Consider the following 24,072-nt stretch of genomic DNA (forward strand, 5'->3'; position numbering starts at 1 on the left):
CCTGTCATTCCTGATTAATTTTCAAGATTAGAATACCCTTCCATAAAAGAGGGAAAAGGCAGCTCAGATTGTGATGTGCATTACAAGTGACAGGTGATCTTCCAGTGTACAAAAATATTGATGTACTTGCCAAATTTCAGAACCAGAAAATGTGATTCACATGAAGAAAAATATAATTAATTGTTTTATTTTAGAAGAGGGATCTGTAACTGCCAGAGATCCAAGGAATGGATATCCCAATACTGGATCTTAGAAGCTTACATTCCCTTCCCATGTCATCTGTCTTTATCCCAAAATGTTTTTTTTACTCAAAGGGCTCCTTGTAGCATCTAAGTGGAGTGAAGAACAATTTCAGGGTTTTTGTTTGTTTAGTTTTAAAGCCAAGAGCATCTGGGATCTGCACTGACAGCCTCAAAGGCCCAGTTGGATGGAACAGAAAGAGGATGGAGGGCCACAGGAAACAGCTTGTGGGGGTTGCACATTGCCCATCTCACACATACACTTAGCATTCAGGTGGGTGGTCAGAGCACTCTTTTAAGGTCAATGGAAAGTGGGTTTTGCACTACAAGTCCCATCAGGCCTTAGCTATGGAATGGTGGGAGTTGCAGGCCAGCAATGTCTACAGCAGAATGCATGCAAAGAATGGCGTCCTCTGGGTCAAGATGAGCTACATATGGAGCAAATGCTTTTTCTTTCTTCCTAAAGCCATGACGCCTCCTTCCTCATTTGTCTCCCTTCCAAAAAGTAGAAATACAGTAGAGTCTCACTTATCCAACATAAATGGGCTGGCAGAATGTTGGATAAGTGAATATGTTGGATAATAAGGAGGGATTAAGGAAAAGCCTATTAAACTGTGATTTGCAAATCACAGAACAAGAGATGAGAAATGTGGTAGAGACAATAGGGATGAAAAGGAATACCAGAGTACGAGAAATGAGGAGGAAAATATTGCACAAATGGTATCGTACACCCTGCCAATTAGCATACTACTATAAAAAGGGGAGTAGTCAGTGCTGGCATGGATGTCATCAGAAAGGGCGGTTTATGCACATGATGTGGGAATGTGAACATGTACAATATTTTTGGCAGACTATACAAAATGAGTCAAATCAAATACTAGGAAATGAGTGGGTCATAACAAAGGAAATGGCGGTATTAGGGAAAAGAGAGGAAATGGGAAATAAAAGGGAAATAAAAGAAGCAATAATTGAATGTGCACAAGCAGTAATAGTATTAGGGTGGAAAGATAAATCAAAATGGACAGTAAATAAATGGTACCAATATATGGTGGAGCAAATGGAATTTGAAATTATGAATGTGAAACTAAATGTTGTAAAAACTAATGAAAATAGAACAAGAGAAATGGAAGAAAGATGGACAATGGTAAAGAACTATATCATGAATCAATCTGGAGATCAAGCCATAAGAAATAAGATACAAATGTTATATAGTATATAGGTTGGAAATGGATTAAGATAAAGATATAAAAATTGTCTCATAAAGAAACGAATATGTAAAAAGAAAAAAAGAAAAAGGAAAAGCCTATTAAACATCAAATTAGGTTATGATTTTACAAATTAAGCGCCAAAACATCATGTTATACAATGAATTTGACAGAAAAAGTAGTTCAATATGGAGTAATGCTATGTAGTAATTACTGTATTTATGAATTTAGCCCCAAAATATCATGATGTATTGAAAACATTGACTACAAAAATGCGTTGGATAATCCAGAATGTTGGATAAGCGAGTGTTGTATAAGTGAGACTCTACTGTAATAATAATAGACCTTTCTTGAAAAATGTACCTGGTTCTCATACACTACCTGGCACACACCCAGGGAGGAAGAAGGTAGGAAAGGTAGCCACGTGGAAAGTGAGGAAGCTGGAAAGTGAGAAGGCAGGAAGAGTGCGTGCCTCTCCCTTCTTCCATAGCGGCAGCTGCGGAAGGGAAAGGGAAAGGCAGGAGAAAAGGATCTCATTCGCACAGCTCTTCTATTGCTTTTTCTTTCCTCTTCTTCAGCAAATGTCGACCAAAGGGGGAAGGGACAAGAGCAAGCAGCCCCTTCTCCTTTGCATTCACACAGCACCAGCCAGGAAGGCTAAGGAGAAGCTTTTTCTCCCACCTTTTCCTTCCCCCTCTTCAGCAAGTGCCGACCAAAGGGGGAAGCAACGGAAGGGAGAGGGGAAAGCGTGAGCAGCACTTTCTTATTTGCACAGCACCAGCTGAGGAAGGAGAAGGGAGCCGCGGCAGCGGAACCAGCGGCTCCCTCCTAGGTCTTACTTTCGGGGGAGGTCTTATATTCGGCAAGTCTCCCAAACCTGTACTAGGTCTTATTTTATGGGGATGTCTTATTTTCGGGGAAACATGGTAATTCCAGGATTACATAGCATTATATTAGAGATGACATCCCTCAAAGAGGAGCTCCAGGTACAGCTCCTGAAGTACCTTTCCTTTTTGCTTTGGCTCAGCACTAAGATTACTGTATTACGCAAATCTAATGTGCATGTAATTTTGGCAAGGTAATTTACACAAAAAAGGTGAGCATTAGACTCAAGTAAATATGGTAATTCCCATAAAGTTTGACACACCAAAATGATTAGTCTTATGTATATAAAGAAGATCACTGTTTGCTTGCACCATCCATCTACCCTGTTTCCCCGAAAATAAGACATCCCCAAAAAATAAGACCTCGCAGTGGTTTTGCTGAATTGGTAAATATAAGACCTCCCCCGAAAGTAAGTCCTAGCAAAGTTTTTGTTTGGAAGCATGCTCGGCGCCCACCAAACAAAACACCAGAGCATGCAAGATTGGTAAATGTACATACCAGTTGTACATGGAAATAATGATAGTAACAAGAAATTCTTGACAGGAGTCACAATTTGTCTGGTTTGGTTATGTTGGTTTGTGATGACAACTACTGTACAGTATATAATAAATGTTCATTTTTTTTGTTCAACAATAAATGTGAATTCTTCTTCATGGAAAATAAGACCTAGCACATCTTTGGGAGCAAAAAATAATATAAGACACTGTCTTATTTTCGGGGAAACACGGCATCAATACACACACACACACCAGCATGGGGTTGTCTTTTGCCCCCCATACATGATATTGGTTGGGACACCAATGGAAAATAGCAACAGGTTTGAGATTTGGAGATAGCTGTATATAATGTGCAGCTGACTACAGTGTAGAATGTTTGTATTCCAATCTGGCAGACTTAACAGATTCATTTTGGTTTATGAAATGTGGGATCTACTGAATCATAGAATCATAGAATAGTAGAGTTGGAAGAGACCACATGGGCCATCCAGTCCAACCCCCTGCTAAGAAGCAGGAAATCGCATTCAAAGCACCCCCGACAGATGGCCATCCAGCCTCTGCTTAAAAGCCTCCAAAGAAGGAGCCTCCACCACGGCCCCGGGGAGAGAGTTCCACTGGGTTGGATTAACCCTCTTATGTTCATAACTTCAACATTAAGTAGCAATACGGATTAATACATAATGGTAAAAGAGGACTTGCACAATTCTCAGTGCTGCTTGAGTTTATTTTGACAAGAACATAAAAGACAGGGAAAATTATACCAATTACTACTGAGCTGACAGAATTTTTGATGCAGAACAAACAGCAACTGTTTATAGAGAGATTACTCAGAAAACAGAGAGAATAAGCTTAAAATCAGTCATACCCTACTTTAAAAGATTATGAAGAGGTGATGATTGCTTTTCTTTATACAGAGATAAATATATATTCAAATCAGATTATTGGCTTCTCATCATGGGCCCTGAAACAAGGCCAGATGTATTTGATCAATGTAAATCAGCTAACTGATAAGCACACACAATGTCAACCATTTATTCAACATAAATATTTTTATTCCATTCTAAAAAAATGTCCTCAGGGTGATTTACAAGAAGCAGTTGCAGCAAGCATGATTATTATCTTTGTATATACTCCTGCATACACTAGTTAAGTAGTTTACTAAAGAAACAAGATGCTGAGTTATTGAGCTATACCACAGAAATTATATTTCAGAGTTTGCAGCACTTGTCATTACCAGAATAGTTTGTCTTCTTCCCATGTAAAATTGCCAAAAATTGCTGGAGACTGACATCTTTAATATTTTCCATGCCAAGTTATCATCATTAGCCATCACATGGCTATGTATGTGCTTCCATCTATGAGCGTTGTCCTTTTCAGAGGATAAAGAAAGGAATTACAACATAACATTGCTGCATATTGAACTACTTTTTCTGTCAAATTTGTTGTATAACATGATGTTTTGGTGCTTAATTTGTAAAATCATAACCTAATTAGATGTTTAATAGGCTTTTCCTTAATCCCTCCTTATAATCCAACATATTCGCTTATCCAAGCTTCTGTCGGCCCGTTTAGCTTGGATAAGTGAGACTCTACTGTAAATAAATAAATAGGGCTTCAAGGAAATAGTCTCCATGCTTCATGCGCTTGTCCCCTTTGGGAGATTGCTGTCTGTTTTGTCCTTGTCCGCTTTGAGGAACTTTGGGCTGGTTAATTTTGTGTAGTTTTTATTCCTTGAATGTTTGGCTTCATGAAAAAGGAGAGGGAGAGAGAACAAGAGAGGGAAAGGGGCTGGAAAGAGTACAGTATGAATAAAATTATGCTTCTGCCTCTTCACTTCATGCTTTGTGCTTTCTTGCCATAACTATGTGCGTCTACCATTTCAAAGTTCATCTTTCTTTTTTATTGTTCCATGTGAATATGCATTTATACATTATTTGTTATTTAAAGTACATTTTCTTATTTAAAAACACATAACAAAAGGGGGCTTTGGGGGGAATGTGTTAATAGCATTTCATTGGGAAACATGCTTTGAGATAAGAGCATTTTGAGTTAAGAGCCAGGTCATGGAATGAATAGTCAAAGTATCACTGTATATAAAAATTATTTTACATTTATATAGTGAAATGTTTTGTTTAAGTGTAATCAATGTTCTTTACTATCTATATTTTATTGGGTTTCTTATTTTAATTCACATGCCTATTAAAACAATGGCCTATCACCATGTGTTCCACCTCCACTTCAGCTGTGCCATAGTGAGTCCTAAATCTGAAGCTCTGCCACTGATTAAAGATGGACAAAATGTGTTAATCTAACAAGGTAGGGCAAAAGTGTCATAGCTGCGTTTTGCATGGACTGTTCAACCATCTTTAAAAAGAGGCCTGCTTCAGTTTTCCCTGAAGCATTTCTTCTGGCCCAAGATGGGATTACCTGGACAAAATCTGCATAGTCTTTTGGCTTCTTGATACTTACTGCTTTCCAATGTAATTCTAGACATATAACAGCCTTCTGACTACAGGTGGCCCCTGGGCCCTGATCTGAGCTCAAGGGTCCCTCACCAGTCCTACAATTTTCTGAAAAGTTTTGCACAAAATCACAAGGAACCTTCCCCAGCCAAGTATGAAACATGTGGAAATACTCCACCCGCACAAGATCACCAGACCCCAAGCTACTCCCAAATGTCTCAGTCTCTCTCCGCAGTCTTTCTCAAAATTAAGATAAGAAGTTATGAAATGATACTTCCTCTCACCATTTGAGAGTGTACAGAAGAAAACAAGAAGGATTCAGGCTTCCTTGGGAATGCAATCCAATAGAGAGGAGAGGTCTGGGAGGGACCGGCCCACAAAATTGGCCACTCCTGCTCTAGAAAGAGGATGTCCTGGAGGACTATCTTCAAATCCTTCTTGCTGACTCTCAGGGCTTTTGCCTTCTTGGATTCCAGTCACTCTTTCCCTTCTTCAGCTTTTTGCCTAGACTTTGCTGTCTCCTACCTCAGGTTGCTCAAGGCCAGAATGGGTTCATCTTCCATATCCAGGATTTCTTTGTATACACTGTATTCATAATCCCAGACTAATTATCTTTTTGAATACCAGTACAGCAGGTAGTCCACAGGACTACATTTATGAGCCAATCAAAAGATAACAGAACATTAAGTAACTAGACTATTGCAAGTCAAATTTAAGCAAACAGATAAAAATATAAATACATAACATATTCTGTAAACCAAAACTGAGCAAGTCCCAGATGGAATAGACAGAAGCCATGTATTTCCAAATTTTCTTCATGTCCTTTCAGCAGCTAAAAGACTGCTACTGCAGAATTTGGAAGATATAAATACTCAGCTCCTGCTATTCAATAAAGTGAGGATCATATTACTCTTTCAATATGTGAGCATAAAGCATATAGACATCAATATTGTATTGCTATCTGGACATGTGGTTTTCTTTTGCTAAATTATTGTATTTTTTTCCATTCCTATGCTTCCTTTACTGGGATTTTTTCTCAAATGAACTGGGAGTTTTATTGCTTTTTCTTTTTTTACATGACTTATGGATAATAGAAATAAAAATAAAACAATATTTAAATGGGATTGCAAAAGGAATTTTTAAAATGAAGTTCATATCCCGCCAGTTTTGAAAACCAATATAATGGCACAATCATTTTCTACATTTTTGCATTTCTTGAATATTATAGCTGAAAGAACACTTTACAGACATTTGCAGAAAAGTTAATGCTATGCCTAAGTAATCTGCAGTGTGCTACTGACTCATGAAAACTCTTTACAAACAAGGGGGCACATATGGCCAAATATAATCCCAAAGAAATAAATCAGTGGCAATAGTGACCATGCAAACTGGCAAGTAGAAATATGATCAATGTTGAAATTGGTTTCAGCATGAATGCAGCTTCTAAAAATCTGTGACTATTTTTTTTTGTTTCAACTGAATAGCATTACCTATAGTCACATAAAAGAACATAATTGCTAATGGATCTAAAAAAATAAGCTGATAGGTTGTGACACTTTTTTCAGATCACACGTCAACCTGTTCATGACATGACATGGGTGGATGTTGTTAAATCCCTCCCTTTATTTCTTTTGAAATAGCACAGAGGGAAAAAAAGAAGTAAAAAATGAAAGATTTTAAAAAAACACACACAGTGCAGATGACAATTACGTAGATTTTCTCCTCATTGTGAACTCACTGGAGAAACCTTTCCCTGATATGTACCTATTTAGTTTACTGAAGCTATTTCAAAACCACCCCACTGATACATAAAAGAAAATTTAAATTAGAGAAATTTGCCTGCCGATTTCAAAAATTATGTTACTGAATACTTCCTTCTCAGGGTCCCTTTATTCCAAAATTATTATATGAACTGTTACCACTTTCCAAGATTATCTAAGAGTGCATCTACATTGTAGAATTAGTGCAGTTTGACAATGCTTAAACTGCCACAGTTTGGTGAAGCAGCAGCACCATCTGGCAGAGGAGGCTAAAACCCTTGTAAAATTACACCTCCCATGATTTCACAGCATTGAATCATGCCAATTATAAACTGTGTTAATTCTATAGTGTAGATGCAACCTTAGAAAATCTTGGAAACTAGATGATTATTACTGTTTTTATTGTGCGAAAAGTCTATCCAAAACTTCATTGCACGAAGAGAACTGTAAGAAGTGACTATACAACGAGATACCAAACTAGGCTTAGAGTTAATAGTTAGCAGGGACTACAAATAACCAAGATAACTCCTCAACTATTAGTGTGTCCCAATGAGACACAATTTAATATTCCTGTCATAGAGCAAGCTATATTGCACAGCAACCACATCCACGAAAAGAGAGCCAATACTCTCCAGGTAGTTACTTAGCTGTCTTAGTTACTTTCTGATAACTAAGAGAAAAGGGAAAGAACTGCTGCATTCTCAACTACTCCCATTTCATGAAACAGGTGATTAACACTATCAGTACTGACATCACCAAACATGTATTTAATTGTGGGTGTGGGTACGTACGTGTACACATGCATATACAAGTCATCTTGTGTATACAGAACAAGATCCCGAAGGGTAACAAGGTCATGACTATATTTGCTGAAGCAGGAAAAATCTCCCAGAAAGTTATCCTTCACCTTCTGATCTTTGTTCATTGCAGCTGAAAGATTTGTAATGTGACCTGCAAGGTCTGGAGGCTTGTCATTAAGAAAGATTTACTCACCATGTCAGCCTGAACAATCTTCTTTAGAATCTTCTGCTTAGTTTTCAAATGTGTTGGTACACGTGCTCTCCTGACCTGCACAAACAATGATAAAGATTATTCAGTATTTTTTTAGGTTTCCAGCCATATTTTCTTGAGTATTCATTTGTGGATTCTTTGTGGATACACACATATGTAATTTACACAAACAACTAAATCTGACTTTATAATCCTTGCACTTTTGACAGAAATTGTAGAAGAAGTGACCCCATCATCCCTGTTTTTGTCTCAACTTTGGGATAATTAGTGTTTTCGAGAGTTATTGTGATTCTAATAGCTCAGTCTTCAAATACCTGCTTGGGCATAAAAACCCATTGGTGAACCTGGGCAAATCATACTTTCTCAGCCTTCGAGAAAAACAGTGGCAAATCCTCTCTGAATAAATCTTGCCAAAGACACCCCAAGAATGGGTTATCGCAAATGAAATCTACTTGAAGGCATATAACAAGAACAATATTATAGAAAATGATTTAATGACCAAAAATAAGATTAAATGCAGTTTTATTGGATGCTTTTTCTTTCACATAACAGTTTTCTCTATCAGTACCGCTAATGCTTGGCCATATCCTATGTACCATTATAACAAAAACTACAGTCACTACGTTAACCATAATTAATGCCATATAATTAAGTTTATCACCATGAGCACTGGCACCAAATTGCTTTAATATATTCCACACTAAATTGTGTGGAATATATATTTTAATGTATTATTTTTGGAGGCTGCCTTGAGTCCCACTCTGGGAGAAAGCTGGCATGTAAATTAAATAAATATAATAATAAACTGTAGTGCCAGCAATGCAAATAATACTGCTTGTGCTACAACACATTCACTTCTGTGAAGGACAGTGTCTTCTAAAATGAATGTTGATGAGCAGAGCATCTCTAATGTCCTTCTGGTGGCAGGCTAAAACCTTTCAATTCAGGCAGAGAACACTGACAGCAACACACCTATTTATGGCAATCTATGATGCCTAATTAGGAATTCTAGTATTAATTTTAAAATAGCTAACTATCCCGTTATGCTAACAGGAAGGTTACTGTTACGCATAGCGTAAATCACACAACCATACATTTTGTTGGTGAGCCAATATTTCAACTTTCTAAATTAGATTAAAATATACACAGATGCTATATCCAAAAGCGCTCTTTTAGCTGATGAAAGGGAATAGAGAAATTTTGGAAATACATGGCTTCTGTTTATTCCATCTGGGACTTGCTCATTTTTGGTTTACAAGATATGTTCTGTATTTATGTTTTATCTTTTGCGTAAGTGTGAGTTGTGATAGTCGAGTTAATCAACATTATGTTATCCGTTGTTGGTTTTTAAAGAGAAGTGGAGAAAAAGGAGTCTTCTGGCATATATAAAAACTTTAATCAATGTATTTTAGCATGGACAGTTGTAGATATAAAACTACCTCCATATGTGAACTGAAGAAAATAGTCAGTGCTAAAAGCAAATGCTAAAATAAATTGGGTAAGTCTTAAAAGTGCCACAGGCCTCCTTTCCCCCTTCTTGGTCTTATTTTTATATTGAAATAGACTCGCATGGCTTTCTCTTAGGAAAAATATATTTACTTTAAGGAAAGTCTTAGTAATTTTCTATTTAAATTATTTCCAAAGAGCCATGCTCAGAATTGCAACCACAAACGTTAATTGCCACTTCCCCTCTCCTTCTATTCTTGCTCTTCATAGGAATCCCATTCTGTGATTAGCATGAATATACTGCTAGAGATGCCAACGATTCTGAATTTAATAACTTCAAAGCAAAAGGTGAAATAGTTATAACTGTAATTAAGATTGTCAAAGTAAAAAGATAAATGATGGCGGCAGGTAACGTGCCTGATACTGTGAGATGAAGGGCAATATAAAAACATTTTGCTTGAATAAAGAGAACATGGAAACAAAAATGCCAAATCTATCCAATCAATTAAATGTCGTCTTAATCTTTAGCAAATATATTTTGAACAATTAAATTGCTTGAAATTATCTCTGCTGTTAACCATTATAAGGACATTTTAGCTTTTAAGAAGAATGTTTTGTTCCTAGCTATGATGTTCAGTCATCTGATCCCTCTCAAGGTCAGTGCCTTCAGTAACTTAATAACGATTACATCATTCCCCTCTATCCATCTGTAGGACAATTACATCACTGATCGATAAACGTGGTCTGTGCTTACTATTAGCATATTCATATCAACAACTGGGTACATAAATCCCCAACGATTTCATTTATTAAAGCAGCACACTCGCTTCACAAACCAATCTCTTTCTTTACTCTCCTTTTTCAACAAGGCAACATTTATTTTACAATCTGTGAATAAATAGGTGTGAAATGCAAAGCAGAGTACAGTTCACTCAGAGTAAATTGCCCATGGGTTTGCCTAATGATCCCAGAGATAATGAGAGTTATTTAGGCCTGTCAACAGGGATGCAACATCCTTGCATCAGATTCATTTTGATAGTGGGTAGAATCCCACGCTCTTGTAGCCGTTGCCTTTTTTTCAATAGATCATGTCAGAGTTAGAGCTTACAGCAGAATGCAGACCTATGTATCTAACGGCATCACCATGAAAATCTTTTCCTTACCTCATAATAACATCACTGGCCCTGTCACGACCCAGGCTGCAGAGCACCAATAACCATACACAGAGGCCAGAATCTATCTAATATCTTTATTGTAGGAATATATAAAGTTAATAAAAACAAGTGTAGAAAATAGTCCAGAATTAGACCTTTCAGGAAAGGTCAGAATTAGTCCAAAAAAGCAATGTCCAATAAGAAATATTAAGGTCCAAAGTTGTAATCCAATAACCGAAACACTCACTTTGCCAAGCAAAGTGAGGGGAGATGACAAGGTCCTTTAGTTCATGAAACTTGAGCGAGGCTAGGAAATAACTTGATACTTGAAACAAGGCTTGAACGTGGAACAAGGTAACTAAGAACAAGAACAAGGTCCGTGGAATAACTTGATAAATCCGTGGAACAAGGCAAGGATTGATCCTGGGAAACAAGGCAAAGTCCGTAGATAAACAAAGGCTGGGAAGCAAGGCGAAGGCTGGATAGCAAGGCAAGGCTTGAGCAGGAGCGAGGCTTGAACCGGAGCGCGCTGTCCAGACACAACTCGCTCCGTAGGCTGACGAATTGACTCCGCGAAGTTACTACGCGGGTAAAACACCTAAATAGAGTCTAGCTTCCCGCCGAAGCAGTTCTCTGGGAATCAGAACCGAAAGCTAACTCTGAGACCAGATGTGAGACTCCCCAAAGATTCTCACGAGAAGCAGTCTTAATTGGCCACATTCTTAGCTGCAATCCTCGCACTCCTGCGCGAAGCTGAATCTAAACTTCTCTGTTGTTTACAAAACTCCCGGCGCAAGAATACGGGAGAAGTAGGCTCTGGGCTTGTTTGACATACTTCTGGGAGACAACTTTCTTGCAGGTGCAAGGTTCCCAGATCTGCCTGGGAAAGATCTGGCTGAGAGGAATCCAGTTCAGACTGGGAAGGTAAAAAACCCAAGTTTTCATCTTCATCAGGAATTACAATGTCCTGAGCAGGACTACAAGGCCCATGAGTCATCACACTATCCCCCTCCTCAAGGCCCCTCCCAAACTGGGGCCCTCTCCCCGAGGCGCGAGGTCGCGGCTTGGCGGGATAGGTCTGATGAAAGCGACGGGTTAGATCAGGAGCATGGACTGTGGAGGCGTCTTCCCAAGAGCGTTCTTCAGGGCCAAAACCCACCCAGTCAATGAGATATTGTAGGCGGCGGCGGTGAAAGCGAGAATCCAAAATGTCCTCAACCTCGAACTCCTCCTCCCCATTCATCAAAACAGGAGGGGGGGCCGGTTGGTCTGTATCAGGACGCACACCATCCGCCGGAAGGAGCAGGGAGCGGTGAAACACTGGGTGAATGCGCATTGAACGCGGAAGTTGGAGTTTGAAAGTCACGGGGTTTAATTGCGCCACCACTGGATAGGGGCCAATGAAACGGGCATCTAACTTCCGGCAAGGGCGGTGGGAGGGCAGAAAGCGAGTGGACAGGAAAACCCGATCTCCTACCTTGATTTCGGGACCCGGCTGGCGATGTTTGTCAGCGTGGCGTTTATAGTCCTCCTTGGCTTGGTCCAGTTGCTGGAGCAAAAGTTGTTGCACCGCTGTGAGTTCCTGCAGCCAATCCTCTGCTGCGGGAACCTCTGAAGTTTCAATGACAGGGGGAAAGAAACGTGGATGGAAGCCGTAGTTTGCAAAGAACGGCGTTTCTTTTGTAGAAGCTTGAACTCCATTGTTGTAGGCAAACTCAGACAGTGGTAACAGAGAAGCCCAATTGTCCTGTTGATAGTTTACATAACAGCGAAGATACTGCTCCAAAGTGGCATTGGTGCGCTCCGTTTGCCCATCTGTTTGGGGATGATGAGCTGAAGATAAGCGAGAGTCTATGCCCAATAGTTTTTGTAGTGCCTTCCAAAAACGAGAGGTGAATTGAGATCCACGGTCTGTGACTAAACTCTTGGGCAATCCATGTAGTCTGAAGACATGTTGAAGAAATAAATCCGCAGTTTCCTTGGCCGTGGGGAGGCCTTCGCAGGGAATGAAATGGGCTAACTTGGTGAATAGGTCCACCACCACTAAGATCGTGGTGAACCCACAGGAAGGTGGTAGGTCAGTGATGAAATCCGCGGAAATTATTTCCCATGGGCGAGATGGGGTAGGAAGGGGGTGTAAAAGCCCTGAGGGCTTCTCCCTTCGTATCTTGGAGCGCTGGCATACTGGGCAGGTGTTGACATATTTTTCCACATCCTTGCGGATCTTGGGCCACCAAAAATCCCTTAGGATCAGATGCATAGTTTTAAATAGTCCGAAGTGCCCTGCTGGTTTGCAGTCATGACACAGACGAAGCGCCTTTTCCCTGCCCGGTCCGGGTGGGATATAGACATGATTTCTATAGCAGAGCAGCCCATCTTTAAGCGAAAAGGGGAAATGCAGACCTTGGCGAAGTTGGTCCTGCGCCCAGGCATCTGCTTGCTGACTAGCCCTGATTTCTTGAGCACAGATGGGTCCTGGAGTAGGGGAAGTTGAACCAATGGGAATGGATTTGGTGTTCCCCACCGTGAGCGTGGCAAAGTTCTCAGGTTGTAGCAGTTGGGATTCAAAGGTCTCCTTGCGTCCTGCAGCGTATTCCGGTTTACGTGACAGGGCGTCTGCTTGCTTGGTTTGGGCTGGGGTCACATAATGGATCTGGAAGTTGAAACGTTCAAAGAATAAAGCCCAACGTTGCTGCCTCTGATTTAGTTTGCGGGCAGTTCTTAGATGTTCTAGATTACGATGATCAGTGTGGACTTCAATGGGAAATTTGGCCCCTTCTAGCCAATGTCTCCAAGTTTCAAAGGCTGCCTTTATGGCCAGTAGTTCTTTTTCCCAAATGGTGTAATTCCTCTCTGGTGTGGTTAGTTGACGAGAATAAAAGGCACAGGGGTGGAGGTGATCTCCCACCGGTTGTAAGAGTACAGCCCCAATTGCCACATCAGAGGCGTCCGCTTGCACCACAAAAGGGGTTCCAGGATTTGGGTGCTGTAGAATTGGCTGGGAGGTGAATAGTTTCTTTAGTTGCTGGAACCCTTTCTCTGCTTGATCAGTCCAGCGGAAAGGCTGCTTTCCACGGATGCAGCTAGTGATGGGGTCGGACCAGCGGGCAAAATCTGGAATGAACTTGCGGTAGTAGTTCGCGAACCCCAAGAAACGCTGCACCTCTTTCTTGTTAGTTGGCGCCCGCCATTCCAATACTGCTGAAACTTTGGCTGGATCCATGGAAAGCCCTAGAGGCGAGATGCGGTAACCAAGGAAATCTACCTCTTGTAGATCAAAAGCGCATTTTTCCAGCTTGGCATAAAGTCCATGATCCCGCAATCGTTGTAACACCATTTTGACGTGGTTCTCATGTTCTGATTGTGATCTGGAAAACACCAAAAAATCGTCCAGGTAGATTATCAAGAACCTGTCTAGATAGTCCTGAAAAATGTCATTGACAAAATGCTGGAACGTTGCGGGGGCTCCGCATAAACCGAAATTCATAACTCGGGACTCAAATAATCCGAATTTGGTCTGGAAGGCGGTCTTCCACTCGTCCCCTTCCCTGATGCGAATTAAGTTGTAAGCCCCCCGAAGATCCAGCTTGGTGTAAACCTTGGCTCCTCGAAGCCGATCCAGTAGATCCGAGATTAAAGGCAGGGGATAGCTGTTCCGCTTGGTGATATTGTTCAATGCTCTGTAGTCCACCACCAAGCGTAGTTCCCCTGACTTCTTCTTCACAAACATCACTGGGGAGGCGGCTGGGGATTGAGAGGGTCTGATGAATCCCTTGCGAAGGTTTGTCTCTAGGAATTCCCTGAGAGCTTCTTGCTCTGGTTCAGTCAGGGAGTAGAGATGCCCTCGCGGGATCGGGGCCCCCTCCACCAAGTCAATGGCACAGTCATAAGGTCTATGTGGGGGTAATTTTTCGGCTTCTTTCTCATTGAATACATCCCAATACTCGGAGTACTTCTTTGGCAAGGTGATGATGGGCTCGGTGTCTGTGGCATGGCATACCTTGGCTACGAGGCAATGGTTTTGGCAGTACGGTGAAGCAAACTGCAGTTCTCTGTTGGACCAGGAGATGTTAGGGTCGTGGAGAGTCAGCCATGGAATTCCCAAAATCACAGGGAAATGGGGAACCTCGGTAACAAAGAAGGAAATCTCTTCCATATGTTCCCTTATCCACATCCTGGTGGGTTCCGACCACTGACTTACGGGGCCCGTCTTGAGGGGACGGCCGTCTATGGCTTGCACCACACGGGCATTCTTGAAATCATGATATTGTAATCCCAGAGAGTCGGCATACTCTCTATCGATGAAATTGTTGGTAGCTCCAGAGTCTATCATGGCGTGGATCATGACGGGTCCCCTTTTTGCTGACCATAATGTGACCACGAGAAGGAACAGGACCCCGGTTGGCGGCTCTTGGATGGATTTTTTGACCGGGTTGGCGAGCCCCTCTACACCCGGTCGTTGGCTTCCCCCGCCGGCTGTGTGCCAGTCGGCTCAGACGCCTTCGTCTCCGTGGAGGACGCCGCCGCAAGACGGGCGGCAGGCTTCCCTTTGGCTGGGCACTCTCTGGCGAAGTGGCCCCCGTTCCCGCAGTACCAGCAGAGGTTTAAGCGTTGACGACGGGCCTTCTCGGCGGCATCTAGTCTGGGACGCACATTGCCCAACTGCATCGGCACCTCCTCGCCTCCTCTGGGGTATGGGGTTGGCGGTGGGGGTCTCCACACCGGACGTGGCTGAACGCTGGCGGGAGCGGGGGGTTTTGCCCCGGCTCTACTGCCCTGGCCTCGAACCCACTGTTTCCTGTTGGCAATCATGACTTCAGCCCGTAAACATTGATCAATGAGTGCCTCGAGGGTCTGGGGAGGATCCACCTTGGAGATTTCTTCCAGCATTTCAATGTTGAGACCCTCCCGGAATTGTCCCCTGAGGGCTACATCGTTCCAGCCGGTGTTGTGGGCCAGCACTCGGAACTCGGCTATATACTGAGACATAGGTCTGTCTCCTTGGAAAAGGCGACGGAGTTTGTGACCGGCTGCCTCCAAATTGTCCTCGATTCCCCAAGTCTCCTTGAGGTGGTCCAAGAAGTGTTGCGCTGATCTTAGGTGTGGAGAGGCTTGGTCGAACAGTGCCGTCGCCCAGCTGGCCGCTGGCCCGTCTAGAAGACTGTAAACCCATGCCACTTTGATGTCTTCTTGGGGAAACTCGGCAGCACGGGCCTCCAGATAAGCTTGACATTGGCGACGGAAGACATGAACCTTAGAAGCTTCTCCAGTAAACTTGGTTGGCAACGCCATGGCCGGAAGACGAACTCCGCGTTCCTTCAAACCCCTTATTTCTCCATCCTGTGCATTGAGCTTATCACGGATTCGGTCCACCTCTTCCTTGTCGATGGTGTAGGTAATCGGCTGGCCGCTCGGCCCAGGTACGGTTCCGGTAGACATTCTGGCCGAGGTTAATTGGTGCTTAGGGTGGCGGAGTCAAACTGTCACGACCCAGGCTGCAGAGCACCAATAACCATACACAGAGGCCAGAATCTATCTAATATCTTTATTGTAGGAATATATAAAGTTAATAAAAACAAGTGTAGAAAATAGTCCAGAATTAGACCTTTCAGGAAAGGTCAGAATTAGTCCAAAAAAGCAATGTCCAATAAGAAATATTAAGGTCCAAAGTTGTAATCCAATAACCGAAACACTCACTTTGCCAAGCAAAGTGAGGGGAGATGACAAGGTCCTTTAGTTCATGAAACTTGAGCGAGGCTAGGAAATAACTTGATACTTGAAACAAGGCTTGAACGTGGAACAAGGTAACTAAGAACAAGAACAAGGTCCGTGGAATAACTTGATAAATCCGTGGAACAAGGCAAGGATTGATCCTGGGAAACAAGGCAAAGTCCGTAGATAAACAAAGGCTGGGAAGCAAGGCGAAGGCTGGATAGCAAGGCAAGGCTTGAGCAGGAGCGAGGCTTGAACCGGAGCGCGCTGTCCAGACACAACTCGCTCCGTAGGCTGACGAATTGACTCCGCGAAGTTACTACGCGGGTAAAACACCTAAATAGAGTCTAGCTTCCCGCCGAAGCAGTTCTCTGGGAATCAGAACCGAAAGCTAACTCTGAGACCAGATGTGAGACTCCCCAAAGATTCTCACGAGAAGCAGTCTTAATTGGCCACATTCTTAGCTGCAATCCTCGCACTCCTGCGCGAAGCTGAATCTAAACTTCTCTGTTGTTTACAAAACTCCCGGCGCAAGAATACGGGAGAAGTAGGCTCTGGGCTTGTTTGACATACTTCTGGGAGACAACTTTCTTGCAGGTGCAAGGTTCCCAGATCTGCCTGGGAAAGATCTGGCTGAGAGGAATCCAGTTCAGACTGGGAAGGTAAAAAACCCAAGTTTTCATCTTCATCAGGAATTACAATGTCCTGAGCAGGACTACAAGGCCCATGAGTCATCACAGGCCCTATCTCATAGGGTATAAAAATGCCTAGCAATTAACAGGATTTCTTAGTGTGCTTCTTTAAATGTCCACAAAGCTAATTCAGATACTCAAGTGGTTATTTTCAACTCATACTGGACAGTTTGGTTGCCTGTTTCAGAGCTCCCCTGTAGTAAAATACTTGCCTACATGTGATATGCTATTCAGTCAGATAAAAGGTCAAGTATGACTTCACACAGTAGTTTTCCATATATGAAAAAAATTACAGTAGCATCAAATAAATGACCCCACATTTGCAGCCCGAAGAAATAAAATCCAGGGCAGAATGCAGTATATTTTTGCACATTCAATTGAAACTGGGGCTGCTGGATATTGTAATGATCTACCCACTCACATCTTTTCCAGGTTCATACTAGTTCACCACTCTCCAGTCTCTGAATAATACTGTGCTAAAATCATACATGGGCAAAGATCAAAGATCATACATCTTTTTACAAAGAAAATAAAGAAATGGCATGTACAGTGGGATCAATTTCTTCGTGCAAAGAATTCAGATCACATCTTTATACCAAATGCTGAAAAGAGCTAGAAGGCTACTATGGAAAAGCAGACACCCAGAAAAATGCAAGGGCATGCTTACCACATGACCTAAACATACATAAGAGAATCAATCTCCCCTGCACAAGTTCTACTGAAATCAGAGTAAACAGACTTAACCTCAACAGTACAAAAAAAATCAATGAAAGAAGTACCCTTCAGGCTGTTGTATTTTTCACACAGTGCTTCCATCCGGATAGCAAATGCTTCGTAATTCTAGAACATTATAATGCAATTGGATCAAAAATAGCCTCTCTGTGCAACAGGCCATATATTGTATAAAAGTTGCTACAATGACAATAACCTATGAAGAAGGAAACATGTTAAGTGCAATACATTTACATCCTGATGCAAAGTAACTGACTGTGCCTGCTTCAGAAAGACAAACTGATATCATCCTCTAGGATCTATGCAATTTAAATTATCTCCCCTACTTTTCAAGCTATCTGATGCAGTACATCAGCAATTTTTTTCCTTTATTTATTTGTTCTGGGTGTTTTTTCCATGTAGGTTCCTAGAAACTTATCAGGAACTGGGCAGGAGTAGGAAAGGAAAACCCTATGGCTCAGTGAGAATACCTGAACTTAAACACCAACACTTTTGATCCAAAACAGAGTATGGACATAGTGTTTTGCCCTTTTGTCTATATAGTGTCCCCAAAGATTGCTTCCAGCGTTAGTCAGTGATATTTCTGCCATGAACATTATTATTTATTTGATTGTTTTCCAGCTTAACATTTTGCATTTTTAAAATATATCTTTCAGAGAACTGCACAGGTTTAGCTTAAAAAGAATCCATTCTGTATCTTAACATGAATTTGTCAATAGCTTAATTCAAGGGTTATTACCCTGGAGATGACCAGTGATCTTGGATCTACAATGGCTACTTAATTCAGTGCAAGCCATCATCAATTATGTCCATGAGATCATAAATGAATCAGTGAGAGATAAATAGATAAACTGACGCAAACAAATATGGTTCCATGTGAACCTGAGAAGTATCCAAACACTGTGCTTGGCAAGCAAAAAAAAAAAAAAAAAAAAGCAGGGCATGTCCATGTGAGCTCAATTTCCAATTATGCAATTAATTTTGCTTTTCATCTTCCCAATTTTGAACAGTGTTATCTCTTAGGATACTGTTCCATTATCCAGGTGGAGGTCAAAAGGAACACTAGACATGGAAGGATAGTCCATTTTACAGGGGGGACCGGGGAGGGGGGGGGATGAAGGAGTACAACAATTTCCCCGTTTTCCTGTTATTCCCCCACCCATGTAACCGTCATGGAAACCCTTGTAGATGACATTGGAAGGGGGCGATATCTTGCGAAAATGAGGGACATGGTTTTCCTCCTTCAACTTCCTCTCTGAAAAATGGACTATCCTTCCATGTCTAGTGCCTTTCTTAGTTTTAATCTGTATTGGGAGAAAAGCAGGATAAAATTAACTAATTAAGTAAGTCATATGAAATGCTAATGGGTTGCAGAGGGAAAAGAGAACTGCTCGAAATTTACCTTGCCTCAAATTTTCCCCCAAAAGAAAATTGTCTTCAACTTGGTGAAGACAAGAATTAATCATGCAGTTAGTGACAAATATGGAGATGGTATAGAATACAGTACCTTTATTGCTGTTGTGTGCCTGCAAGTTGTTTCTGACCTATGGCAAACTGAAGGTGAACCTATCATGAAGGTTTTATGGCATGATTTGTTCAGAGGGCATTTTGACTTTGCCTTTCTCTGAAGCTGAGAGAGCGTAATTTGCCCAAGATCACCCAGTGGGTTTCCATGACCGACAGGGATTTGAGTCCTGGTTTCCAAAGGCATAGTTCACCACTACACAATACTGTATCTCAACATCTAGCTACTTAAAAAACACACACATCTCCAGGGCCATATAAATTCCATTCAACCAGACTACAGAAATTTAGAAATGTAATCTCAGAGCCTCTGTCTATAATCTCAAAGCAATCTACACAGAAAGTTTCTGATAATTTCCATACTCATTACTGTTGTATTTCAAACCAAATGCTGTAAGGCAGTTGTGAATAAAATGAATTTAATTTATTATAGATTAAAAAATACTAAGCAGGATGCCAAATTCGGAATCTAATATATTCTGTGCTTACGTGATGCTAGTATAGAATCACTCAACATCCACAATGTGGCCCATAATGTATAATGATAAGCTCTATTATTATGTAGTGCAAAATACCCTTTGCCTGTAAATCTATTATTGGTGATTAGCAGAAGGAAGGAATCTGAAAATCTGTCTTTGTTCCCACCAAATTCCTCATGTTCACACCAGCATTATCATCCTTGCTTGTTTTCATACTGGACTGTATGAATACTTTTTCTCCTCTGCATAGACATTTTGGCATATTTTGGTCCCCCCCCTCCCCCCGAGAAAAATACACATTTTGCATGGCTGGTTCTAATGTACACATTTTTGCACTGCCTGAAAATTAAGGCACACTTTTAAAATCTTCAAACATGCACATCTTTTCTCTCCTGAACACCACACAAGCCTCACAAATGCAGACACAAGATAAAAGAGAGGTGCAATTATCTAACATATCCCAGGGGCTCTTTCACATCACACAAATTTGCTTTAACTGTCATGGCAATCTATGGAATCCTAGGATTTGCAATTTAAGGAGTGATAATTTGAATTCTCAGTAAGAAACCTCTAGTACTTCACCAATGACAGATCCCAGGTATTACAGGATAACACCATGGAACCATAAAGGAATCATAGTGCTACACCTTTTTAATCTGTAAGGGCATCTAGTGACTAGTCTGTCTTCTACAGAAGCAAATATGATAAATACCTGATCCTCACGGGACCACAGTATAATGTACAGGGTAATTTTAGCCCAAAGATCCATGGTTTGGGGATGTGTCTTTATTTTTATTTTTTAAATAATTTGGATTAAAGTGATTCAGAATATTCTGAGGCATCTATTTCTGAATACAAAAAAAAGTAAAACTAAGACTTTTTTCAAAACCCATAAAGTCAATATAACATACCCACAACCTACAGTTTGGCAACACTGTGTCCATGAAATATTAAAATATGATCAGGACCCCCCGGTTGCACAGTGAGTTAACCGCTGAGCTGCTGAACTTACTGACCGAAAGGGGGTTCGAATCCGGGGAGCGGAGTGAGCTCCCACTGTTAGCCCCAGCTTCTGCCAACCTAGCAGTTCAAAAACATGCAAATGGGAGTAGATCAATAGGTACCACTCTGGCAGGAAGGTAACGGCGCAGTCATGCTGGCCACATGACCTTGGAGGGTGTCTATGGACAATGCCGGCTCTTTGGCTTAGAAATTGAGATGAGCACCAACCCGCAGTCGGACGCGACTAGACTTAATGACAGGGGAAAACCTTTACCTTTACCTATGACACCATTGTATCATATGCTCAATTCAATATGTTGAACTATTGCCCCACTTACATGTCCTTTTATCATAAAACTGTATTTCCATTTCCATTGGTTTGCAACCATTGACACAAAAAAAGAATCAGTTCCTGAATGTTTTAGCTATCAGGGTGAATTTATCTTTAGTTTCAACCTTAAATATGGAACACCCCATACAAGCTGTAAGTTAGTGCATTTTTATGTATACGTAATTATGAGTTATTTGAAAGAACTCTTTATTTGCATGCCTTTATTCTGATTCCTGAAGCGCAAATTAATGAGAAGTTGGATTCATTCAGAAAACATGTTATCTTAGGCTTTGAACAAAAAAGGTGATTTTCATATTTCTAACGAAGTATTCAGGCCAGAAATTAGCTTTTTACATTTAGAGGAATACCAAGTGTTTCAGAAACAAGTGAGATAAATTAAGTATCTGTGAAGCAGAGCTAGTGCTGCAAAGACAAAGTGGCATTTAAAAACAAATGTGTGTGTGTTTACACACACACACACACCAGTATATATATTGTATACTTTCATATAACTAAGTGGACAATTACCAGTTTTGGGTAATTTGTGGGCTGGTTGAGTTTGAAAACACAGTACAGTACACTTCAAAAAGTGAATCCAAGAGCTGTTTGATTTCTCCTTTGAAGCTACAGCTATTGTCATCTGTGAAACTTACTTCTAAAGAAGAGGGCTAAGGATCACAGCTCGTATACCCTAGGACCACTACTAAGCACAACAAAAGATAGTAGCATCACTCCTTAATTCACTTTGCTAATGAGCTGGTCGTTCCCTCAAAATACATGTGTTTAGGTTTAAAGAATTTGGTGGTCCAGTTGCCAGTCCAAAGCACTCTAATAACAATGGCATTGCAATATTATGAAAGCCACCCATATGCTCAAAACGATCTGTTTTTCTTGCAAGAGAGATTGTACAAACTGCTGGAACATGTCAAACCAGAGCTTCTTGAGTATGTGCAGAGCAGCCATTCTGTTAGTCATGAAGAATGACCTGTACAAATCTCCAAAGAAAATTATATATTACTTTTCTCTTCAAGTGAAATGTTGATGCTAGCTATTTTTTTTAAACAACTCAAACATTATCAGAGACAGGGGCCAAACTTCAGAAATCACCTGCTCCTGGGTGTAGCAATCCTTGATCATGCTGTTAACAAATTACCCAGCATATAAAATATTTAAAACACGCATCTTTGGGGCTGATACTCCTATAATTCACATTGAGACTTGGAAAACTTATATTTAAAATCCTATAATCCTTGAAGTAAATGAAAAAACATTCTCAACTAATAATTATTAGCACACTATCAAAAATAGGCCATATAGAAGACAACTATTTCATATCCCTTGGCATTCCCCAATCTTTACCATAACCTGAAAATATACAATTTTCTCCCTACAAATCACATATTAAAAATGTTAAGTGATCAGATTTATAATATATTAGCTCGTTTAAACTAAGAATAGTACCTATAACGTGCAACTATGCATCTAGCAACATTCAGTTTTTAGCATGATTTTGAAGAAAATGTGTTTTTAAAGTTCCTTAAGATTGCTGTTGCGTCCTATCAACCAAACCAATAAATTGCTATTTGACTGCAATATCATAACAAAAGATTTATTTAAAAGATTTTGCTTTTAAAAATTACAAAACAAATAGTAGCCTTCTTTTCTTTAACATTATTTGTGGTGCTAGTTGTTAAGTCTTGGCTCTGCTTTTTCCTCTCCTCTGTTTTAGTTCCCTCTGTTTAGGCTTTCCCTATAGTATAGATTCCTCCATTTGTATTAGTTTTTGGGTGGAGCTTTAAAAAAACCCCTAGAGGCCAGCCTTAGTTGGTTCAGTCAATTTGCCTGCACAGAGCTTTCTTGCTAAGCAATAGAGCTACAGAGTTTAGAGGCCTGGATATTGTCTGGAAATCCTAGGCCCTGGCAATTCAAACAGGCATCCTTAGCACTATAAACCCTTCATATACCATCAGTCCCAGTGACAACAGAAGCTTGTGGTCAGCCCAAGTTTCACAAAGTAGCAGACCAAGTCCATCACTTTACATCAGAGGCAAAAGACTTTCAAGGATCCCAGAAAGATTAATGCATTCAGCAAATTCTCTATTTGTAATGTATTGTTTTAAGCTATTTTACAATAGTCCTGGGTGGAGTTAGCCCTTTGTTCTTGCTGTTTTCAGTAAACTTTGTTTTGGTTAACTTTCATTTTGCCTAAAGTGCCTCTGTATGTTAAGGGTCTTGATCTTAACAGAAGATATATACCGTAGATAGCTCCCGAGTAAAGCCAGACACTATAGTTTTCCCAAAGGCTCGGGTGTGCCATCACACTAGTGGCATAAATACAATTGCTGGATTTAATTAGAAGAGGCTTCCTCAATGAAACGTAATAGAACATAAATGTTGATTTACCAAATTGCCATTGATTCAGATCCAGTTGGGAATAACAATATTTATGTCATGAAGTTAGATCAGTCAAATAATATATTTTAACGAAACTAACCAGTTGTCTTTTAATTCGTGAGAACCGCTAGAATACTAGTAAGCAAAATGCATCTGTTTTGATTAAATCTCATTTGTTGAAGGTCTTATTTAACCATAAATTTTCTTTAGGTTCTGCAATGTGCTCTTCCCACCAGATTTATGGTATGAGATGCTGATCTCACCATGATGTGAGAAGCTGATGAAACATGTAAACGTAGCTTCACTGAAATCCGCCCCCCCCCCCCCCGCCCTCCCTGGTTTATGCCTATTTTCCACCCTAATGTAAACGTAGCTTCACTGAAATCCGCCCCCCCCCCCCCCCCGCCCTCCCTGGTTTATGCCTATTTTCCACCCTAATACATAGTACTAAGACGCTGACAAAGAAGGTTATGCAACAGTTTGTAATACTCAGAATTAATATGTAAATGCTTTCCTCTTTCTCTGTGCTGAACAATAGCAAAAGATA

The 24,072-nt window shown here is 40.8% G+C and overlaps 1 protein-coding gene across 16 annotated transcripts in view; it reads right to left on the reverse strand.

Annotated features, from left to right (window-relative positions):
* Nucleotides 1–24,072, reverse strand: part of atxn1 (ataxin 1) — a 346,870-nt gene that overhangs the window by 127,407 nt on the left and 195,391 nt on the right. For all 16 annotated transcript variants that reach the window (XM_062980695.1, XM_016992935.2, XM_016992934.2 and 13 more), the window contains one exon: nucleotides 8,042–8,116. The gene's annotated coding sequence lies outside the window, so the exon portion shown is untranslated. The remainder of the gene's footprint in view (nucleotides 1–8,041; nucleotides 8,117–24,072) is intronic.

Source organism: Anolis carolinensis, chromosome 4 (assembly GCF_035594765.1).
Source record: "Anolis carolinensis isolate JA03-04 chromosome 4, rAnoCar3.1.pri, whole genome shotgun sequence".
Lineage (NCBI taxonomy): Eukaryota > Metazoa > Chordata > Lepidosauria > Squamata > Dactyloidae > Anolis > Anolis carolinensis.